We start from the raw sequence: 9,183 nt of genomic DNA, 5'->3' as shown, positions 1-9,183 counted from the left end.
CATTGTACGTGTGTGCGTGTATACATATAAAAATCAATGAGCTAAAAAACTCATTAACCCTCGAAATCAACATGCCGTGACAGGCTAATAACATGACCATATCTGCAGCGTACTCCTAATTTCTTCACGATCTATAAAATCTCATACAACTGTAAACCTACCCTGAGGATCACTGAGCATAAGCCCCTCCGTGCCTCCTGACGTATCCTGATAAACACACACACACGCTGCCCTCCCTCGCATGCCCATGTAACAAACACGCCAGTGCGCTGCGTTCAGCCCTCACTGAAGAGGAGGGCAGCATATGTGTGTGCGTGTATGTGTGTGCCTGCCGATAAACAGCAGGAAGCGCAGAACTGGGCTTTCTTTGTGTGTGCGCCTAAGGAGGGACAGGCGTTGACATGGTTCAGCCATTTCTGGGATTCCTTTGGCCTGATGCCATTAACTGGTTGAGCTGGGTTCCAGGGGGCTTCTATTGTCTCGGGCCCAGCACAGAAGCAGTCTCACAGGACAGTGCCTTCAAGACAGAATACAGGAGTCTGGACTCTTGGGAGTTCCCACCTCAGGGCTGTCTTTTCGGCCGGCCAATTCCCCGCCCTGGGTCGTGGTGTCCTCCCCCTCGAGTGTGAGCTGCTCCTCCCTCGTGGGGGCCTCTGGCAGTGGGGGTCCTGTGGCTGGGGAATCCTCCAAGGGGGGTGGCTGGACAGTGATTTCACCCGTGTTTGACGGGGCCTTGCCAGTGGCTGGCTTAGAGAGGGGCCCCGCCCCTGCTGCCTCGCCGTCGGGGGAGAGGTCGCCCCTCAATACCCCGTCCTGGACCGGCTCAGTTGTGACAGCCAAGCTGGGCACTGGAGCAAAGGTCTTGTTGATCATCCTCTGAAATCTGGCCAGGGGGCCGTCGCCACCCGTCTCGCCTACCCTCTCCCCGCTGTCCAGTGCATCCTCGGAGTCCACGGATGAGCCCAGGGGAGCGTGCTGGAGTGAGGGCCGGCTTCCTCCTCCTCCTTCTCCTCCTCCTCCTCCTCCTCCTCCTCCTCCTCCTCCAGCAGGCTGCTGTTCCGCCTCCTTCCCCCTCCTGAAGAGTGAGGCCAGGATGCCTCCTGATGTTGCTGTTGTCATGTCTGGGGAAGACCCGCCCTTCCGCGGCCCTGTTGGTGGTGGCCCCGGGGTGCTCGGGGTGCTGTCCAGCCGCACAACTGTGAGTGGCGCCCCCGGGATGCTCCCCTCTGCCTCCGTCAGTGCGTCACTTGCTAACTCCACCTCTTCATGTGGCCTAGCGCCTCCTTTGGCATCTGCCTCCATTGTCCCCACCCCCTCAAGCCCCTCCCCTTCCAGCACACTGTTTCTCCTGACTATGGTGTACACTGGGACCACAGGTATGGCAGCCCGCTCCTGTGGAGAGGGACAAAAATACATTATGTTACAGTTGCTCGGCAGAAACCATAATACAGACTGACTCACATAATTTATCAAAAAATTTTTACATGCTATCCAATTATACAGCTCATTTTTTCCTGAGGTGGTTCAGGTTAAATTTATGTTCAACAGCAGGGAATCGAACAGCAACATACAAGCTACACCACAGTGCTAGCCAAGAAATAACATGTCTCCAGGGGAAGCAGAGGATTTGGAAGCCAGACAAATGGGTGAAAGAGCCTGGTGCCTGCTTTGAGCTGTATAATGAAATATCATACAAAAGCAACTGCCATCTGACCCCCACTTCTGCATTTACACCATATAATTTACAGCATTTACAATACCTACAGCCCCAATAGACAAATGCACAGACAGACAAATGTTCTGAGAATTCTCCCTCTACTAACTTGACAAAAGCTATATCATAATAATTGCATGTATTTGTAAGAGGCAGTAATGGATCATTGAGTGGCTAAAATGCAACTGAGTGCCTTTTAAATTTCACTTCATGCATCGGCGTTCCAAGAGGCCCTCTACCAATCAAACACTCAGCTAAACCATCCAGCTAATCTGCTGGCTCATGTCTTAACTGCTGGCAATAAAGCAAGAAAAGCTAACTCTTACACTGCACTCACATGAAGTCCTCCGTCTGGGACCAAAACAGGCAAAAAACATAACAGCACAATGTGCAGTAGAGTGAATCAGCACACTTATTTTTAGAACCTCAACCACAACCACAGTGTGTGTCATGTTACACAAGCAGCACATGATTTCAGCATGAAGAAATGCTCTACCTTATCTCCTCTGGGTATTATGTTCTTGAACTGTGCAAAAGGGGCCTAGAACTTTGTTTTTAAATGTTTCCAATGGCCTGCATGTTCAAAGAGTAGTTTAAAGAAGGGAAAACGTTCTGTTGAAGCTCCAATGGGTGACCAAGCCACAGAAATCACTGTTCCACCTTTTTAAAAAAGCAAAATAAGTGTAACAGTCTGACACAGCAAAAAATCTACGGTCAGAGGGGAAGGATTTGCGGACCTGTGGCACGTACATGCAGGACGAGACAGGCAACAGCAGATAAGGGGTCCAAATCCTCGGTGGAATTTTCCAGCTTCTGTGTGGCGTCTCTGTACGGGAGGAGCGCCACAAGGCCTCTTGGGCAAGATTGCACAACTGCACCAGCGCCGTGGAAGAGCGCAGCTCGAGTCCCTCTGTGCTCAGCCACAGAGGAAGTGCATGTCTGAGCACTTGTGTAAACACTCAACCTCCCACCACCCACCACCCCACCCTCCCCCCTTCACCTCTTTAAGTCTTTGGACCTCCTCCATCAGCGAACCCACCATCTCCTCCAACTTCCTCTTGGCGTATCTCTCACGCTCCAACTCCTGCAACACAGATCCCCCCCCCCCCCCCCCCCCCCCCCCACACACACACACACACACACACACACACACACACACAGTATCACAATTATTAGCAATGCCTGCTCAGAGACCTGCTGTGGCACAGGCTGACCACTTGCTTTCCCACTGAGGGGGGATGTGTCGGCTGGTCGTCGCAGTCACCTTACCATGTTGGCATCATCCGCCTCGCGCCGCGTCTCCGCCAACATCTCCTCAGCTCCCTCCAGGGCATCCTGGAGGCAGTCCACCTGGAACAGCAGTGCCTCACGCTGGAGCTCCAGGCCCCGCAGCTCCTGCATTGCCTCGTCGTAGCTCTCCTGCAGGTCCAGCTGGAGGGGACACATCAATTAATACGTGCCTCACAATGGTGTGTGTGCTACAAACATGTGTGAGGCTGTGTGTGTATGTCACATGCATATATATACACATGTGCAAAGTACCCCACTGAATCTAGCCCCTCATTTGCTGTGGCACCAGACTTGAGGACAATAAGCTGCACTGAAATGCAAACCAAATCTGTTTTACTGGCATTCACAAAGAAAGCTGAGAGAATAATGTTTTCAGCTTCTGTGATAGAAAGATAAGAGTCATATAAATCATAGATAGAAGTCTATAAATTGGTAGAGCTTTTACAACAACCATAAACTATTTCTGCCATGAAACCTTTCATTATGTGTAAATTAAAAAAAAGGTTTTCTAGTAGTGTCAATCACTCATACTTTAGCTGCAGTCATTGAACATGGCAACCACAAGTTATTACTTGGCAGTGCAAGCACAGGGTTTCTGACATTACCATTTCTGGACATTTTGTGATCATGTCCTCTTCAGGCTAAAAAATGAAAAAAAAAAAACAGTAAGTAATTTAAACGAATTAGGCTGAGACACAGTCTCACATAGCACTGGGGATCATCCCAGTATCTGCCAACTGTTTTTTAATAGGAGTGCATGTACTGTGAGGTTAAAAAGTTTCACCGCTTTTCTCCTCACAACATTACAGTGCTCTGTTTCACCTCTTTGAAATGGCATTGTGAGCTACTGAAGTTTGTGCCTCTAAAGAATGCTATTTACTACATTTTTTGAAACTACTTTATGACTGTTCTGCCCACAATTAGCATCAACACATTCCCAAACCAGGAGAACTCAAATCTAGTTTTTAGCTTGTGTTTGTAGCTTGTATTTTTCTGGCTGTTGCCTAATCCACTCTGACAAACTGTATTCCCATCAAGCATTGTTGTGAGTCTTGGTTCTGCAGGCAGCAGTTTGGTCAAAGCGTCATGGGATGTACAACCAGAGAGGCTAGAGGATGGCTTCACACAGATCAGTAGTTTTCCAGCACCCAACAATGCAATTCATCATTGTCTATGGACAGTTCACAGCACTGGGTAGATAAACCCATTACTATCTATGGAGAGCCTGGCAGCAGGAAGACACATATGGGTACAGAAGTTGAAATTTTTCACATTTTACTTCCTGCCTTGTGCACCATTTCAGCCAATTCATCATAGTTAAGGATTTCAGTGGACTAAATGGAAACAAAATGCTGTTTCCTTTCACAATCAGATGAACTTGCAGTATATTGTCATATGTCACATTAGCAGACACTCTCATCCAGCACTAGCGCTAAACACATATATGAGTGTGTGAGAGAGAAGCCAGTCCCATACGTGACTGGTGATCACCAGCAGCCGCTCTCCACAGGCTTACCTGGCCGACCCCTCGCTCCCGCCTCTTGATGGAGCCTGTCTTCCCATCGGCACGAGGTGTGCGTCTGGTTGAGCCCTCTGCCTAGTGGAGGAAGCAGACCCAACAATGGCAGAATCAACACTCCCATCCTGCTCGGAGACACTGTGGTGCTGTCGACAACAGCAGCATGAACTACAAGAAGCCCTGGAGTGACCTTCATTGAAAAATATGGTCTACCACAACAATGAAGAAACGATCTGTGACAAGCTTGGGAGCCTGGGAGGAACTGTCCAATTCTGAGAGGAAAACTGCTCACAGAGAGGATTTTGGATCTCGAGGTAGGCTGCATATTAACAGAGCTAATCTCAGCCACACAGAAGTGCCCATCCTTCCTGCTTGGATGCCAAGTCCATCCATTTCACATGGTCGCGTCTCAAGCCAGGAGGCGGGAATAAGTCAAGGCCCCATCACACAAACACCCTGCCTGCTGGAGTGATTCACTGAAACATGGCACATGCATCACACACATACACACACACACACGAAATGATTCACTGATACATGACACATGTGCCTCATACACACACAAACAGAAACCTGCACTCCCTGTACACATTCAACAAGCACACACATACTGCCTACAGCTATGTACACCACTGCATTTGAAAATGCCTCACAAATGAGCATGCCTCAAAAATCATTCCATGTAATAATCAAATTACTGTCTCCTTTCCTGACTAGTAGCCAAAGGGTTAGAGCGTTCAACCCTTCCACAGAGGGTTGGCAGTTCAGTGCCCTACCAATAATACCAGAAATTAAAAATGATGCCCACTGCCTCCTAACTTGGGATTCCGCATGGACAGAAATGGACCAGTGGTGCAATAGCCCTGCAAATGACTGCTGCAAGTAGCATACTTGGAATAATTTCCATGAGATAATCATTTTCATTCTTCTCCATTAAGTCTCTAGGTTTTTTCTGATGTTTTTTAGACTTCCTCTATAGAGACAGTGCACTCTTCAGCTGTTTTTATATGCTTATTTTATTCCAAAAGTAGGCATTTTGACAGATTATTGTAGTTCTACATAGTATATTTATATTAGGTCAATGGGACTCATGTCATCTTTTCGTTATCTTTATTATTATTATACGTCAGTCGATGCAGTGTCAACAAGGATCAGCCAAAAAAAAAAAAAAAAAAACCACAAGTGTCGTCACAGCAGCCATAGATCTTAGCTGAAAAAGCTCCTCGATAATACAAAATCATTCCGTAATCAATGAGGAAACAAATAAGTCAAATATGTGACAAAATGCCAGTTCTTTTTCAGTTCCTCGAGTCAATGCGAAAACAAAACTTAGCAGTGCCAGCAAAAGGCAAAGTCGCGGTTTTCCCAATAATAGCCTATGTAGAAGGTCTTAGTCCGACTACTTTTTTTTTTATCTTTTCTCGCAGTCTTGCAAAACCGATCTGAGTGTTGGTACTGCACTTAATGATGAACATTTAAATGATAACAGATGCCTACTGAGACTCAAACCCGTTGCACCACCTCCCGTGCCCCTCTCCCTCGAACATCACGTTTTCTGCAACGTTCGGAACAAACATGACCGAACAGGTGAACACCTTTCACGACAGCTAGATGGCTATGCTGGCTTTATGGGTGTATTCGGTTGACAAACAATAGGTAATGATTTATCAGGGCCTAAAGACCTGCTCCAAATAAGCATTGCAAGGCTAAATTCGTAGAGATTTGTATAGAGATGTTAAAATGTGGAAAACTGAAGTTTGTTCTGTGAAAGTTTTACGTTGCAACGCACGTACGAGCTAGGCTGAATACGCTGGAGAGGTTTCCAGTAGAAGCACATCGACTGTGAATTCGTCCTAATTTGAAAATGGACGCAGTATAAGTGAATTTAATAAACGAGTGCCCTGTCGTATGTTTGAAAAAAGCTGTTTTATATGTTACGACGTCTTTTCGTGCCTTAAACGTGCAAAAACAAAATCAGTGTGACACTGAAAGACTCCGTTTAGTTAGGATCTTGAATAAACACACGGCAACAACCCATTGTTATTTACAATACCAAATTCGATTTCGTCCGTTTTGATTTGGTTTTACATACCTTGCTTCACAAACCTAAGTATTTGTTAGCTACGTTCTTATTTCACCCAAGTTAAACCCTTTCAACAACTCCTGCAATCACGAAATGCACTGCTGTACTGTTAATACGACCTCAACCAGATCACTTCCTTAAAACGAGCGTGACATAAACAACCACAAGAAATTATTAACATAAATAACCAGGCAACAACGTTAAACTTATCCACCGAGCACAGGTAACAAAGAGGTTTGCAATTTAACAATGGCTTTCACTGGCCATCTTTTGTGTTTAGCTAGGTGGCTAGGGAACTATTTTGATGCGTCGTCTAACCTAATTACGATGGATTTTGAAAGCTGTTGTTACATCAACGGTTAGACCTTCGGTAACATGAATTTACATTGTATCTCTCACCTCTTTAATTATATGCCGAAGAGATTCATCTTCGCTCATTCCCCGAGAAAGAGTTCGTTTTCTCGGTGTCCCCGCTTTATCCAAGGACCCGGAGTGCATTTTTTTAAAAGACCAGTTAGAGTTCTGGTAGACTGTCTTTTATCTTAATATCTTTGATATATATAACGATCACTCCTAGAATCGCTCTTTTCAGGTTGAAAGACTCGATTAGAAGCAGGCAAAACCTTGGTACGAGTCTCGCCCAGTTGGTGGGAGGCTGGGACAGAATAACACGCAACTGGGCGTATCGTTCTTTGTCGTTGGTTACAGCACTCGAAACTTTCCATACTAAGGACGGGAATGGCGATTTTGCATGGCAAAATGCCAGATATATTTTTCTGCTTTGCCAAACACCAAATACCGGAAATAGTTTTAAATGCACTGCACATAACGACACCGTTTTCAAATAGTGTTTTCTGGCTACAGTATACGTTAGATCTAAAAACACTGAGAAGGAAACTGTTGGCGAAACAGGTGGCAATGAGTGTTACACCACCTTGAGTTGCTGTAAATGCACATATTTGACGTTCTTGTGAAAAACGCTGCTACTGAATGACGTATATTACAAAATATTTCTGTCGGAAAGACAGTGTCCACATAAGAATACACATAAAAAAAAGATACAGCGATCGTTCAGTGACGCTTAAAGCTGTATCAAATCAAGGTAGAGACGGCATAGGTCACACTCCACACGATGAACTCGCATTGAATTGTGGGGAAATAATTGCGAGATTGGTCGTAAACCTAATATTTCTGGTCATAAAACGCATTCAATTAACCGTTTCTTTAATGTGAGATTTACTCAGATTTTCATCTTGCTGTGGTTCACGGATTGCAGTGTTGATACATTTTTAATTCATATGAGCTGTAATTGTATCTTTTATTAAAAGCACCGGCGCTAAAGACATATATATATTATACAGTTTCAGTTGCAGAAGTCACAAGTCAGTAAGGTATCTCGCCGTCAGTGAAATAACATCCTGTATAAAACAAATATCAGATGTAACAGTCCCAAGTTCCCAATATTTAGCACCATAGTGTATGAACCCATCAATATATCATAAAATAACATTCATAACATATTGCAGGAAATCATGCACATAAGAAAAACTTCACAAACATTAAAACAGAGTTCTTTTGAAAATACTGAGCATTGTAAACACTTTTTTTTTTTACACAGTTCCCCAAACCTGAGTTTATCTGGTACTACAGAAAATACCAAGATGTGTGTCTGATAAAGAATCCTCTTCAAATCTGACTACTTTTTTTTGCAATCGATTATGAACATAAAAACACAATACAAAACTATGGCATGAGAAAGCAGATCACCATGAAACCACATCAGATTCAGTAATACAGTGATGGTATTTTCCATTTTCTGATTCCACAATACCCAATTCAGTTTTATCTGTTGGATATGGGCATCAAGAGGTGTCCAGCTGCTCCCAATACTAATCTATATCTTTGTGCATGGAGTCTTTAGACATGAATGCGTTCCAAAGAGTACTGAATACTTATGTGAATAGATTACTCTATTGTGTGTGTTACACATGGTAGGGCATTTTTACAATTCGTTCTCCTCGTATATATTGTTCCACTGATTTCCATACACTTCCCTGCATACAGTACAAACACATTCCACACAATCACACCCCCAAAGTGCACTACAACTCAAAACCCTGGATACTGTTCTTGAGTAGAACATATGCATTAATCCATTCTGTGTCTCCGCTCTCAGTAACAGGTTTACAGATATTATTCCACTGGTATCAAGCTGCAAATCACTGAGCTGTAGCTGTGGACTTGGGAGAAGGGGAGGACGCCGTGAAGAAGAGGGGAGAGCATCCATTAAAACGTGCAGTATGTTTACATTTTAAATGTTATTTATCTAACCCTCTAAAACACACTTGCGCAATACCTGATTCTATGTGCATATTAAGCTAATAGAGAATCTGGACATAATTTTTAATTTTTCAACTTCAGTTATACTATGAGAACAGGACAAGGACACGTTCAGTGAAGGCCTGTCAAAAGTCATCTGATTCAGTGACACTTTTCCACTCTGAAGTCTTCCTGACTGCATGCCTAACTGCTCTCAAGCAGATTAAAATGGCTTTGAAATGTTACTAATGTTCAACA

This window comes from Megalops cyprinoides, chromosome 6 (genome assembly GCF_013368585.1).
Source record: "Megalops cyprinoides isolate fMegCyp1 chromosome 6, fMegCyp1.pri, whole genome shotgun sequence".
NCBI lineage: Eukaryota > Metazoa > Chordata > Actinopteri > Elopiformes > Megalopidae > Megalops > Megalops cyprinoides.
Note: the sequence above shows the minus strand (reverse complement) of the source record.